The following is a 15,167-nucleotide window of genomic DNA, read 5'->3' as shown; positions in this document are numbered from 1 at the left end:
GTGGCTGATTTTGCTATCACTGCCCTGGTAAACTAAAATGTATTACTAAGGGAGATGGGGTTGCTGGCTTTTTTCCTAGTGGCTTCTAACTAATTTATTATGTGGTATTTGTATCAGGTTGCATGGTTTATTAAATTTGACCTCAAGGATTTGATTGCTCTCTCTTTTTAACACAACAGCACAAAGAGTCTATGTATTACAGAATACTCTCAAAGACAATGCAAAACAATTGTTATGCCTTCTGGAACAAGGCTATTGTGTGACTTTGTTTTGTTAACTAAAAAGTAATTAACATATAACAACAGAATTCTTGGGCTATTTCTTTGATTTCTGTTGGACTCAATGAAGTAATGGAGAGCCGGTGTGGTGTGATGTTTGGTGTTGAACTGGGGACCTAGGAGATCCAGGTGCTATGCAAAAAACATGGTCATCTTTCTGCTAATCTTTTCAGAGTTTTCACAAAGCATTTTCCAAATTTGAAGGACTTAACGCAGTTGGAGGGAAATGGCTTATAGATTAATGCAACCTTCTCAGATTTCATTCCTTTAGACTACAGTTACTATCATATGTCACCATAAGCCACTTGCTGGCTGGGATGCTGAGAGTACATCTAGTGAGAGCCAATGTGGTGTGGTGATTAACGCTGGACCAGGGACCTGGGGCTTCTGAGTTCTAATCCTCTCATAGCCGTGATTCTTTCTGAGTAACTTGGGGCCAGCTGCTCACTCTCAGCCTAACCTACCTCACAGGGTCATCATCCGGATAAAATGGAGCTTTGTCATCTCTTTGGGTTCTGAACAAGAGGAAAAGCGGCAGGATATAAATGCAATATAATCATAATAATACACAAAACATGGTTTAATGTGTTCAAATAACTATGGATAGGAGCTGATGTCGGAAATTTCACTGACTGCATATTCTCACTCTCTTGTGTCAACAAATAGAAGAGTTATCCAGGACAAATGTTTCCTATATAAGAAACTTTAGCTTTATCTAGATAATTAGAACTAAACTTGCAAATATCAAGAAGTTATTGCTAGAGATTCTTTTGTACATATCTGGATATAAGCCATTAGTTGGGCTCATCTGTGCAGCAAATAGATTAAGAGGCAATTGCTGTGTTTACTGCTTGCTGGCTGCAAGCCAGTTTCTCAGTTGCAGAAAGAAATGACCTCAAGGTCATGATAGGTGTGGGGCCTCTGTCCCCCTATGCCTGCCTGCCTCAGGCCCTCAGCTCAGCTTCAGAGGCCCAGCTCTGTTCCCTGACCATCTGAGGTCTGATAGGTGGGCACCAGAGATGGGTCATTTCCAGTCATGCAGTTTATTTGGTGAGGAGACCAGCAAGAGTGGTCTTTATAGGCATCATTTGTTCATGTCATCATTAGTTTTCGTCCAAGGAACTCAAGGTGCTGTACATTGTATCTACCTTGCAGATTATGTTGAGAGATGATCACAGGGTCACCCCATGAACACTATGGCTGATTAGAGATTTGGACCCAGATGTCTCCAGTCCTAACCAAAACATTATATCCCACTGACTCTGTTCATGATGACCAGTGAAGATATGACTATATTTAAGGATACATTTGGGTTATATGTTACGTCATTTGGAGTACTAACAACATTTAATTATAAGTAGCATTTATTTATTGTTTTTTTCCAATGCATTTCATTGCAACCCTTGTAACAACTATCTGTGTTGGTCAGTCCTACTATTCATAGAAACATAGAAACAGAGCAAGTCAGAAGGGGTCTCCCGGGCCATCTAGTCTGACCTGCGGCACCAGCCGGCTCCGCTCACAACATGCCCACCATGTGCATGTCCAGCCTATCCTTGAACACCCTCACCAATGGGCTCTCAACGACCTCTCGTGGAAGCCCATTCCACACCCTCGGGGTCCCGACTGTCAGGAAGTGCTTCCTGGCATCCAAATGGAACCTTGGCTCTCTGAGCTTTGCTCCGTTGGAGCACATCCTGTTCCTGTTGCAGGTGGACAGAGTGGTCAGCCTGAAGCAAATCTTATTAAAAAAAGTGAGATTTGAATTATGGCCTTCCTAATATGTTCTTCAGGCTCTTTGCCCCTGCTCTGCTTTTTGTTTGTTCTATGTTATTTCTGATTGCATAAGCGCTCCCCCCTGCCCACAGTTAGCAGTTTATTATGTGTTCTAAAAAAAGATAGTGAGAACTTGATTATTTCTACTAGGAGCTTTAATATATCACGCAGCTCAAATGACCCAGTGAGCAGGTTGCATCTCAAGTGAAGCAACAGTTGATGTGCTGAGTGATTTACTTAGCTTCTGCTGCTGTTTTGATGAAGACATTAGTGCTTTTAATGCCTTCTAGTTGTCTGCTTTCCTGAATGTATGCTGTCAGCTATTCAAGCCGTACAGGCTTGTAAAAGCGTTGGACGTCAGCCAACAAGGAACACTACTCATATCCGCCCTTTAGTAAAGGTGATTTGCTGTTGGTGATTATCCTAACTGAATACAACCGAGGGAGTTGGTGGCTCAGGAGTTCAATGGGCTTGACGTCTGTGTGGGTTCAGTTTTGGCTTGCGTTCAGGACTGCAAATTAGATTAGTGGTCTTGGCCAAGGCATTGCTAATGGGTGTCTTCTCCAGACCTAAACCACCTAATGACTCTTCTTTTTGATTGGCAGCCTGCAGTTGACATGGCTGCTCTAGGCCTCAGTTGATTTAGCAGTTTGGGTTGTTAGAGTATTTAATAAGGGTCGTTTTGTAAGTTACATGGCAGCCAATCTAGACTTTCCATGAAATGAATGTTTGACAAGGACCTGCAGCCAGCTGACACTCCCTGTTATGTATGCATTGGTTGAATTTACACTTTTCAGCCTTGTACACTTAAAAACGAGATGTCCGTGTTTCAAAATCTGGAAGCTGCTAACACTGAGCAGGCAGAAATGAGGGATGTTTCGCAAACTTTTCCTTCTCATTCAAACCTCTTCCATATTCCCTTATGGCTTTGCTAAATACCTTCATGCTGTTACCTTACAACTCACCTCCCAGTAAACAAACAGGTTTCTGTCTCATTTGAGGGAACACTTTCAATAAGAGTTTTGTTTTGCTTGTTTTCAAAATGAAATGAAAAATAATTCAGAGCTAGGTGGCTTGAAAGAAACAATGGGAAGAGAGTGATTTCAGAAAATGTTACTTACAGGGGAAAGAGTGAGCTGCTTGTGCTTTTTGTGATTGTATTTCTTTGCATGAGGGATAGGTGAGTTCCACCTCAGCTGCATCTCCCAAAACCCATCTCCTCCTTTTCCCTTTCGCGAACAGTGTGGTGGCTTAGTGGGAGTGTGAAGAGTGGAGGTTTCGCCATTGCTTCTTCCTTCTTGATGATCAGCAGTGTCCTGAGCTGCATAAGTGTAGGGGACCATGGGGGATGTAGTTCTTCTGAGAGCTACTACAGTTTCAGTAGTCCATTGTTTTTCCTCTTGAGTTTTGCGCAACTTACTGGAAAGTTAATTATGCTCCTGTTCTTTGGGAATTCTGTTTCCTTAAGGATTCTCCCAGTTGCACCCCTTTTCCCTGACAGGAGAGGCTCAGGATTTCCATGGAGGGGGGAGATTTTCATCCATTGCAGACTAATCACGGAATGTAATAGGAGCTGTCCGTGGTGCTGAACACCCCCAAAATAAGTTCACCACCACGAATAGGTCCTGTAAAGCTGAAAAGAATAGCCATGCTGCTGTTGTTTACAGATATGTTTTCTTGTTATCCTACAGATTGTAGTTTGGTTTTCTTGTCCTAGCCCTATCCTATTTTTCTACAATGGGAGGAAGCCACCTGAAAATTTAGCATGCCCCCTCATCAGCAAATGCACTGAAAGAGAAAAAGGAAAGAAGAATCCTTTCAACTTAGACTGGGGACAGAAATACGAACAATACGATGGCATGGGAAGTGACCCAGATAGAGAATAAATTCACCAGAAAAAAGCTGCTTGCTCAGGTAGTATGATCTGATAGATAATGGGAGACAACAGGAGTTTGACAAGAGCAAAACATTAACATTAAAGGACTCATTTTTGTATTAGAGATGAGCATTAGGAGCTGGGCAAATTCATCTTCTGTGCCAGGTCCATTACAAGCCTTGGAAATCTTTCTAGTAAGTGTTTTAGTTCTTTTATCTTAGCTAAGAGGATGCAAGAAACAGTGTGGGTAGCATGCAAGGCAAGGAAGGAAATATTGATACTTTACTTTGGTACTTTATATCTTGAACTGTATATCCATGTGTTTGAACATTCATAATTCTCTTTCACTTCCTCTCTTTCTTCTGTGTAGTGAGCAGGTGCTTTTGCTGAGGTGTTCATACTTATGTCTGGATAGCTGTGCTGGAGAGCCCATGGACACTTGACTTGGAACTTATCAGAGTGTCAACACAGCATGGAGTTTATCTCAGAAGTTTTCTCTTTCAGTTCACAATGCAGCCGCTTATGTGCTCACTTAGGCTGAATTTCACCTGTCGTGATGATGACGGGTTCACTAATTTCTTCAGCATCATCTGCTGCTTTCTCATAGTCCTCCCTAATCCTCTGTGTAAAATTTTGCTATCAGCAGAATTTTCCACTCGGCTATTCATGCCTTCTTCCAAGCCATTAAGTGTAAAACCAAACACTTTTATGTAATCACATGCCAAGGCTTCCTTCCAGGATGCACAGAAGAAAATATGATTGCAGTACACATGCACAACTGCACTTTCAGCTTCATCTTGTGGCAGATTTTAACCCACATGGTGCCACTTTTTCCTTTCCTGTGTATCTGCTTTCCTGGATGGCGGGATGGCTCTTTATCGAAATCATCTAGTAAGAAGTGGACTGGTTTTTACACCCTGCACGTAACACCAAAAGTCAGCTCAGATTTGCTTTTGTTCCCCATTTACTTTGGAAGGATTTCTATAATGTAGACAAGACCAGTTTTAAGGCAATAGGGGCTGATATGACATTCTTATTCATGGTGCAGGAGTCAGTTATAGCTCCTTTGTTACAGATCAGGCTGGGAATTAAAAAAAAAATAATCGCTCACTTAAGTCCAGCTAATACATTCAGGGTTGTGCAGTTTGAACCATTGCCTACCAACAGGCCAGATGACACTGCTAGGAATGGTTGGTCAAGTCAAGTCAAGTGCTGATGGTATACAGTTGCCTCTTTTATGCAGAAAAAGCATGTCAGAATTTCAGAACTCTGGGATGGCTTTCCCACCATGTATTTTTGATGGTCTGACCAGGAACCTTTTGACTGAAAAACTGCTCCGAGATACTTCAAGACTTTAACTTGTTTGATTGGCTGCTTATCCATAGAGCATCTCTGGACCATCTCTGGACTCTGTGACTTCTAGAGAACACTATGGCTTTAGATTTGTTGTAGTTAATAGCCAGGTGTTCTTCATGGGAATACTTGGAGAATACCCTCAGCAGTCTTAATCTCACTGGTTTTGGATAAGAGTACAGCATCACCTGTGTATATGAGGATGAAAATAGGTTTTATAGCCAATTTAGGGGTGTAGAATGCTGGAGAAGTTAGGTTCCCAACAATAGCATTTATTTATAATTTAAGCAATTTAGGGGCCAGGAGGAAGCCTTGTTTGACTCCTCTAGTAACAAGCACAGGTCCAATGAGTTGTCCATCTGTTCAGCACTGCACCTTCAGCTGTTGTATAGGCCTACGATCAGAAAGAGAAGTTTTTAAATTCAACAGGTAGAAGATTTAGTTTGTTCCAAGCATGGTTGTTCTTACTGCCATCTCTCTTCACTCATCTTTGCTTTGTCAGTGCCATGCCTCTGTCAATACAGTGCAAGGAATTCATCTGGCAGCTTCTCTCAGGTCTTTGCTTCTTTATGCGTCCCTGTTTGGGCTGGTACAGAAGGCACTTGCTAGATACAGCGAGTCTTCGCAGTGACAACGTGTGGCGTCAGTGGGGGAGCTGAACCCTGCCCCCTGGAGGAACCCAAGGAGTTTTCATGGGGTGGATGCGAAGCAGCCAGGACAGATATGCATGCTTTTCCTGATATAGGCAGGATGGATAAGTGTGCAGAAAGGGGGTGCTGTACTTCTCTTTCTTACTTTCCATGCTTTGAGTCTTCAGCTTACCGGTTTGGTTCAAGTGAAGCAGTTCTTCAGACACACTGTGAAAAGCACATATGCACAGCCACGTCTTCTGAAGGAAGTTTTGATCTCTGACATATTGAACACTGACGCATTAAATTAAAGCAGGTAATGTTAATATCCAGGCACGTTAAAAGCCTGAAATGTATGCTGAAGTCTCTGAACAGCATGAGAAAGCACTTGATATGTTTTAGCACCCCGATAGATCTACATTTATGCCCGCTTTTATTATGGTGAAATTCAGATGTGCCTGTTGGCTTTTTCAAGAGATGTTCTGTCAACTTTTGCAAAAGTGATTTCTAAAAGAAGTGCTAGGGGGTATAGAGCAATCATTTTTAATTGCAAAAAATACTGCTTCCCTCTCAGTGTGTGGTATATTGTAAATTTCAGGTACTGAAACAGGGATGTACCATGTAAAAGAGACAGAGAAGAAATAAAGACAGGACTTCCATGGCCCATGGTTACTTAAGTTAGTTCACTTTGGAGCGGCATGCTGTGAGGAAAAGAAGGCTTGCCTTTCTTCTCTGTTAGATAGTCCCATATTTGGTAGGTCTCATGGCTTGACTTATAAAGCTTGACTTAAATGAGCTATTTGTCCCCTGCCCTCAACTATAAAATTTTTGGGCAAGCCATTCAGGGAAGATTTGGTATTCTTACGGCAATCCCCACTTGCTCTCCCCCTGACTCTGGAGGACATTGCTAATAAAGTGTCAGGTTGCTCCAGAAAATACTGAATCACTTTGAAATCAACTTTAAAATAGACAAAATAAAATAAGTATTAAGACTTTGGACCGCAAAGGTTTGTTTGTTTATTTATTTAAAACTTTCGTACCCCATTCTATACATAAAAGTCGCATTATACCCTTCAGGATTTTGTTAACTTCCAAATTGATTTGAATTGTTTGGTATTTAAAGCAGCTATTCATCTGTTTGCTTGCCTCTGTGTTAGTGTATGAAGATTCTGCATAAGCATACTTGCTCCATCTGTTTCTTCCCTTCCTTGCAAAGAGTCCAGTACCTTCACATCAGCACCCCAGCAGGGGGATGAGAATTGTTTAGGGGCATGCCTGCCTAGTATAGACCTTAGGAAAGGCATTTCAGCCTAGAATGGGCAAAAATGGCACTAAACCCAGGATATCACCCAACAGTCAGCAACTGGGGGACAGAGAGAGAGCGAGTGACAGGGAGAGCAAATAATTCCACCCTGGATTTGGGACCACAGTGGGAAGAAAAGGGTCCATGCATCATTGAACAGGATCCTCCTTCCAGTGCTGGAATGCTGCTTCGAACTGAGGCTCCTGAATTCTAGAGTTTAAAAGCTGGCTGGGGGAGCTGGACGCTGTTAGTTGCATTTTAAAATTACCATGGGATTTCCCCCTTATTCAGTCTATCTCCTCCTATGAAAAAGAAAAAGTAGAATGCCTGTTTTAAGGTGGTGATTGCTATCCGCTGTTTTTATCAAGTGCTCTTTAGAAGAGCTTCTTTGGTAATTGGGAGTTCCCTTTTAGTTGGTTAAATGGCTTTAATCATTTTGATTCTGGGTGTTGAACTTCTTTTAGCCTGGGGGCTGAATTCCATTTTAGAGAATTTCTCAGGAGCCACATCCATTCCAGTGTTGGGCTGGGCTGAAGACAAAAAGGCCAGGGACAGAATCCTTTCCAGCATATTTGAGCTTGATGCTTTTCGTGCCAGGAACGAAACCTTAGGAGGGGTGTTTCAACTTTTAGAACGAGGGAAAACCACACAGAAGTTGTGAATGCGCAAAATGATGGGTGGGCTGGGGAAAGGTGGCATGTGCATTTGAAAACTTGGAGAGGCGGGATGTGGACTCCAGAAGGAGTAAATCTGGACCTGGAATCCTTCATGACTGCAGCTCTTTATAGCTTGCATTTCTGCCCAATTGTCTTTGTACGAATATTTGAATGTTTGTTGTTTGGGCAAGAGGGTTTGCTTATATTCTTCAGCTGATAGCAGTCCTTCCTTGTTCTTCATTTCCAAAGTAAAGCTCAGCCACTAGTTAGTTGTCACTTCTATGAAGCCATATAGGCCATTTTGGCCCCGTTTGTATCTGTGTCTTTGCCCCTGGTACCTGCTAACTTGATCTGTCTTATTGCTAGCTTCATAACGTCAATCTAACAATCTAACATCTGGCCGCAATCTCAGGCAGGTCTATTTGGGCACACATTGTCCCTTGAACAAGATGCTTCTAAACTGTTCAGCATTGTAAAGGTTGGTCCTAGCACTTGGAATGGCACTTGGAAATGAATGGGTAACCAGTGGAGCTAATGCACCATTGGGGTGATAACATCAAACCTCCTAGTCTCACACGTTCCAGCCTGTCTTTAAAGGCAGCCCTATGTAGAACCTTACAGTAGTCTAGTTGGAATGATAAGCATGTACTAAACGGAAGTCCACTGTGGTGCTGTGTTGGGCTGGGAGTCCACTTACCTGGATTCTAGTCCCCGCTTGGTGTAGAAGCTCACTGGTTGCTGGCCTTTGTGCCCATCACTGACTGTCAGCCTAGCCTTCCTTGCAAGGTTGGTGTGAGGATTCAGTGGAGAGAAGGAAGACTATGTAAGCCACCTTGGGTTCCTTGTAGGAGAAAAGGCAGGATGTAGGTAGAGTAAGCAAGCAGAAGCTCAGACTGTGCTTTCTCTACCCTTTCTAAGGTACAGACTGGGCAGAAAGTGCGGCGGTGGGTGGAGAAGCAGCTTGTGGAGTGGTGGTGGGTAGATTTAAATTTGAGAGGTGAAAGGGTTATGCTGTTTGTATCCTCCCCTTTACTTAAATGGGCAGCCTCCTAGCAGTGCATTTTACATCTAGTTTGGGCATGAGACCAAGCACTAAAATTAGGCCTCACTATCATATCCAAATAGAGCTGTCTATGTCGCCCCCTTGCTTGTGCCTAGCCACTAAATTTTCCTCGCTTTATTGATTAGCATCTCATCTCTTTAGAGAACAACATTCAGAGTCTTCCGTGCTGCATATGAAGAGCACGGCGTGTGGTCATTCTTTTGATCAGTCTGAATGAAACTGCAGGGCTTCCTAATGTGCAAGGCAACTTGCAAAGCCACAGTTGCCTCATCTGGGGTTCAAGTACCAGTTATTTAACAACCTGTCAGGAACAAGTTGGATGCAGCCTGATGAAGTCTTCATCTAGCCGTGGATTGGTATGAATGAAAAATGGTCCCTTCGTCTCTCCCAGTTATTATAGTCCATGTATAGTTACATGAATAAATCATTGTGAACCAGAATTGTTCTTCCATAGGAAGAAAGCAGCAAGAGCATGGCCATTAGCTTGATTGAAACAATGCATTACATATCCAGAAAGCTAGCAAGATTAAATCCTTTAATCTCTAAAAGGGCAACTGCCCCATGATCAAATAAGCAAATTTCTTAGCAAAGTCTTAGAAGTAAATTGCATTCTCTTGATCAAAAGCACAGTTTACTTGTGATACAGTTAATTTAATTAGGCAACATGCCTTTTTGTTAGATATCCTTTGAAGTGACAACTCTGGGATGTATTAACATATGGAGACTTGACTGATTGATTAATTCAGTAAATGCTGCTTTTCATAGATTATTTCTGAGCTACAGCTAGGATTTCTCCAGAAAAGAAACTGAAGGAAACCAGTAGTGCTGGTAGTATCCAGCACTGGTCATACGCCGGCAGGAGCCACTGTTAATGCCCTGGAAAGCTGGTGCTTCCTAAAGCAACTCCAGAAATGAGCTCGTTCAGACCACAAAAGGGAGCTCCATTGACCTGTCTTATTTCTGAAACAAGTGCTTTGGCTCATTTCCAGTTTGCTTTAGGAACAGCCAGTTTCCTGATGGGCCTGCAGTTGGTACCATGGGTTGAGGATCAGCAGTCATACTAAATCCTGCCCAGTTGAATATTGTGAATACCTTTCACGTCTCCTCTTCATCAAGACAGCTCGTATTTGTTTATTTTTCTCAGTAATGGTACTTAGTAATGTACTTGCCAGCCTCATATCATTTTGATGGCAAACAGGATGTGTTCTGAAAGGCAGATGTGGTGTGTAACCAAAACCTTTCTGTATAACTCAGCATGCACAGAATTTGAGGCAGAGTGACCCATGATACTGCTCACATCTTTCTCCTCCAACTCTTACCTTGGAGATGATAGAGTAGCGGCTGGTTTAAGGGAAATATTTTGCAGAGCTGTACTTTGGGAGAGTAGAGCAGCAGCGCAATGGGATGAGAGAGTGTGGGTGTACTTTTGTCCCCGGAATAGCTCTTCAGTGTAGCTCCTTCGCCAGGGTGCAGAAAGCACCTTCTAGCTAAGGCCTGAATGACATTTCAGAGAAAGTTTTGGTGGCTGCATTCTCAAGGGCTGAAGGCAAAAGGGACAGGCCAGATTTACAAAATGATCAGCAGCTCAGTCTTAGGAGAGGCAATTCAAGCTTTCTGAATGGGTGTCGAAGAGCTGCGTAAAAGCTGTGCAACCACCAAATGGTTGGTGATTGGGCAAAAGAGGACAGGGAAAGAGGAAGCGGCATGTCCTTTTGTAAAACCTGGCAGGCTGGATTGGGATCTTGGGGCAGCCAGGTTTTTGAATCACAGGAACACAGTATAATCTTCCCCATGGATGACCCCAAACACATTCGTAAAGGGATGTGACCATCTCCTGTTTCCTCTGTTCCATCATCTTTTATGTGCCCTTTGGGTTTAGAGTGGCTTTTTGGTTCAGATGTTTAAAAAACTCCCAGAGAAAAGAATTGCACAGTTCTGTTACAGCATGCAGACTATTCTCTGTTCTACAAGTGCTACCCTAAGTTGCTATATGAGAACTGTTCTCCCTGGCATCCAGGTTTTAATGCATTGGAGTATTTAGATTAAGGGTGCACTCACTCACTTAGCTCATTCACCTACAATTAGACTTGATACATTATGGAAATAGTTTTCTCAGCTGGTCTTCAGTTTGTGTCAACTAAACCTAAGTTTACCTGTATAATGCAAGTTGCAGAATGTTATTTTGGATTAAAGTTTCATTTGGCCTAAAGTTTAGCTAGGTTCAATGTAAAGAAAGAAAGTGAAAGAAACACCTTCAAACCACATACACGCAGAACATAAATATTTATTCCTTATAATTGAAATTTTAGGCAGAAAGGTATTCCCCTCCCCCTTAAATACACATTTTCCCCTTAATTGTTGGGGGAAAATTAATTAAATTGAAATTACTTGGCATCTAGGTGGGAGGAGGTGAGTTGTTAATTAAGTGCCCTAGGAAAGCAATTTTTCAAGATTTAATTGAAATGTTTGTAATGGGTTTAAGCAATGACTCTGCAGTGGCCTTGACATGGAAAGGTGAGCATGTGCATGGGATTTAATTGCTGAAGCTTGGCCAGTGCTGAATAGCTGTGGCAGCTTAGGCAGAAAAGGGTAAATGTGTAATAGGGTGCGACTGTGGCCCAGGCAGGAAAAGTGGAGGCAAGTTGTTCAGGTTAGAGATTCGTTTAGGCTGGATACACAACTGCCGGCTCTGACAATGGCTACTAGTTAGCCCTTAACAAATTAGGGTTGGGAACAGGGAAGTCTGAAATGGTGGCTGTCTTAGCTCTCTAGAATAGTCACACCAGAACAAGTGACCTTGGAAGCACTTTACCTTCCCTTGCAAATAGCCAGTCCTCCCATCTCCTGGAATGAAAAAGGGGCCTGGAGGCAACCAAACATTGCACAAGTCGGGCCCTTCCTTGTTTTGGGCCATGCATGATAAATATCCAGACGGAGGGGTTCTGCCCTGCCCCGTGAGCACTTTTGGGGGATGTATTTGCAAAGCTCTCTGTAAGATTCCCTGCTTCATCCATGCTTCCTGTCTTTTTCAGAGCCCTTTACTGTTGTTGCTGGGAGTGGTTCAGCAGGCTTGTATCGGGCTTGTTAACATGAGCTTCACTCCCAGCAATACAAGTTGGTAGACAAGTAGAACAGCTGGCCACAAAATTTATTTATTTATTTATTTAAAGTTTTTATATGCCGTTCCCATTGCTACATAGTCTCAGGACGGCTCACATCAACAAATAAATAAAACAATACAATTACAATTAAAACTTGGAAACACACTGACTGTACAATTAAAACTATAAATATTAAAGATTATTAAAATACTGTTTGAATAAAAAGGTCTTGGCCTGGTGCCGAAAAAAAAATAATGATGGCACCAGGCGGACCTCTCTGGGGAGCGCATTCCACAGATGGGGTGCCACTGCAGAGAAAGCCCTCCTCCGGGTACTTTGCTTCCTGATATCTCTTACGGAAGGCTCCCGGAGGAGAGCCCCTGCTGCTGATCTCAAGGGGCGGAAGGGCAAATATGGCCGCAGGCGTTCCTTCAGGTATCCGGGTCCCAAGCTGTTAAGGGCTTTATAAGTAATTACCAACACCTTGAATTGAGCCCAGACTTCGATGGGAAGCCAGTGAACCTGGTAGAGGACTGGGGTTATATGAGAATAACGCCCAGTCCTCGTCAGCAACCTGGCTGCTCTCTTTTGCACCATCTGAAGTATCTGGACTGTCTTCAAGGGCAGCCCCATGTAGAGCACGTTACAGAAATCCAACCGGAAAGTAACCAATGCATGCGTCACTGTCACTAGGCAGTCGTCCTTCAGATAGGGACGCAGCTGATGGATCAGCCAAAGCTGATGGAAAGCGCTCCTCGCCACTGCCAACACTTAAGCTTCCAAAGTCAGCTCCGGGTTGAGGAACACTCCCAAGCTGTGGACCCTGTCCTTTAGAGGGAGTGCAACCCATTCAGGACAAGATCCAAGTCACCTACCCAGGAGTTCGAACCACCTACCAGCAGGACCTCTGTCTTGTCTGGATTGAGCTTCAGTTTATTGGCCCTCATCCAGCCCAGTACCTCGGCCAGGCACCAGTTCAGTACAGCCACTGCCTCACATGGATTGGTTGAAAAAGAGAGGTAGAGCAGGGTATCATCAGCTTACTGATGATTCCACAGCCCACACCTCCTAATGACCTCTCCCAGCGGTTTCATCTAGATGTTGAAGAGCAGGGGGGACAGAATACACCCCTGCAGAACTCCATGGCATAACTGCCATGGCGCAGAGGTAAAGTCCCCCAGCACCACCTTCTGGAATCGGCTGTCGAGGTAGGAGTGGAACCTCTGCCAAGCAGTGCCTCCTACTCCCAACCCCCTTAGCCTATCCAGAAGGATACCATGGTTGATGGTATCGAAAGCAGCTGAGAGGTCCAGGAGAACCAACAGGGACGCACTCCCCCTGTCTCTCTCCCTGCACAGGTCATCATACAGGGAGACCAAGGCAGATTCAGGACCATACCTGGGCCTGAAGCCGAACTGAAATGGGTCCAGATAATCAGTCTCATCCAAGAGAGCTTGGAGTTGTCCCACCACCACCTGCTCCAACACCTTGCCCAAAAATGGGATGTTGGCCACTGGTCTATAGTTGGCGGCCATCTCTGGATCCAGGGACGCCTTCCTTAAGACCGGCCTGACCACCGCCGCCCTTCAAAGAGGCATTGATGACCTCCCGGATCCAGGAACCAATCCCATGTTTGTCTTTGGATAGTAGCCATGATGGGCAGGGGTCCAGTACACAGGTGGTGGTACGTACTTGTCCAAGCACCTTGTCCACGTCATCAGGCCTCAATAACTGAAACTCATCCAACAATGTGTGACCAGACGGTAACATTGGCACCTCCCCTAAGGAATCTGAGTCACTAGTGGAGTCCAGCTCGTGACGAATCTGAGCAACTTTCTCCTTGAAGTGCTGGGCAAAGTTGTCACAGCGGGTTATCGAGGGTGGTACAGGTTCTTTCTTGGGGTCTGGCTGTACCAGCCCCTGTACCACCCGAAAAAGTTCCACTGGACGGCACTGTGAGGAGGCAATGGAAGTGGAGAAGAATTTCTTCTTCACCGCCCTCACCGCCACAGCATAGGTCTGATAATGGGCTCTTAAGTGTGTTCGGTCAGATTCATCCTGAGATTTTCTCCACCTACGCTCTAGTTGTCTCCCAACCTGCTTCATCGCCAGTAATTCAGGTGTGTAGCAAGGGGAAGAATGGGCTCTGCCCGGCAGGAGAGGACGCTTAGGAGTGATCGTGTCAATAGCTCTGGTCATTTCCCCATTCCACAGTTCGACCAGAGTATCAACAGGAGCACCAGCTTTTTCAACCAGAAACTCCCCCAGAGCTTTCAGGAATCCATCCGGATCCATCCGGCTCCGAGGGTGGACCCACACAATAGGGTCCGCACCCTTACAGAGGGAAAGGCCACCATTGAGCTCAAACCTCACGAGGAAGTGGCCTGACCATGACGGGGGAGTCAGACACAAATTCTTCACCCTCAGGTCACCCTCTTCCTGTTCCATCGAGAAAACCAGGTCCAGTGTGTGTCCACGTTCATGGGTTGGGCCAATGACATGTTGAGACAGCCCCATGGCCGACATGGAGGCCATGAAGTCCTGAGCCGCCCCGGTCAGATCAGTCTCAGCATGGAGATTGAAGTCCCCCAGGGCCAGCATCCTGGGAGTCTTCAACACCAGGTCCGAGACGATCTCCGTCAACTCAGGCACGGAGTCTGTTGGGCAGAAGGGTGCATGGTACACCAACAGAATCCCCAGTCTATCTCGGTTGCCCAACACCAAGCAGAGGCACTCTAGACCTGGTCTCGAGAGGACAGGAAGCCCCGCAAGAGAAAGAGAGGCTCGATGAACTAAAGCGACCCCTTCCCCTCCCCCCAGGCATGACCGATGCTGAACCAGAAACCCAGGCAGGCACAGTTGAGAGAGGGATACGTCCCCCCCCTCCCACCCAGGTCTCTGTGATGCAAGCCAGGTCAGCCCCCTCATCCACAATCAAGTCGTGGATGAGGGATGTTTCATTATGGACCGACCTGGCATTAAGCAGCAGCACCGTCAGGCCCAAGGGCTGATAAGCATACCCGGCTCATGGTGTCTGAACTGGCTTCAGGACCTTGTTGTAGGGTTCTGAGGTGGCTTCCAAGCCGTCCCCTGCAACACAACTTTCTGGGTTTGGGTAACAAGGAAGCCATG

The 15,167-nt window shown here is 44.7% G+C and overlaps 1 protein-coding gene across 2 annotated transcripts in view; it reads left to right on the top strand.

Annotated features, from left to right (window-relative positions):
- The window catches only part of VAV3 (vav guanine nucleotide exchange factor 3), a 181,904-nt gene that overhangs the window by 89,461 nt on the left and 77,276 nt on the right, over nt 1–15,167 (top strand). The gene's annotated exons all lie outside the window — the stretch shown is intronic.

The sequence above is a fragment of the Varanus komodoensis genome, unplaced genomic scaffold, assembly GCF_004798865.1.
Source record: "Varanus komodoensis strain SLA01 unplaced genomic scaffold, ASM479886v1 scaffold24, whole genome shotgun sequence".
NCBI classification, from domain to species: Eukaryota; Metazoa; Chordata; class Lepidosauria; order Squamata; family Varanidae; genus Varanus; species Varanus komodoensis.
This window is presented reverse-complemented; position numbering and strand designations above follow the sequence as displayed.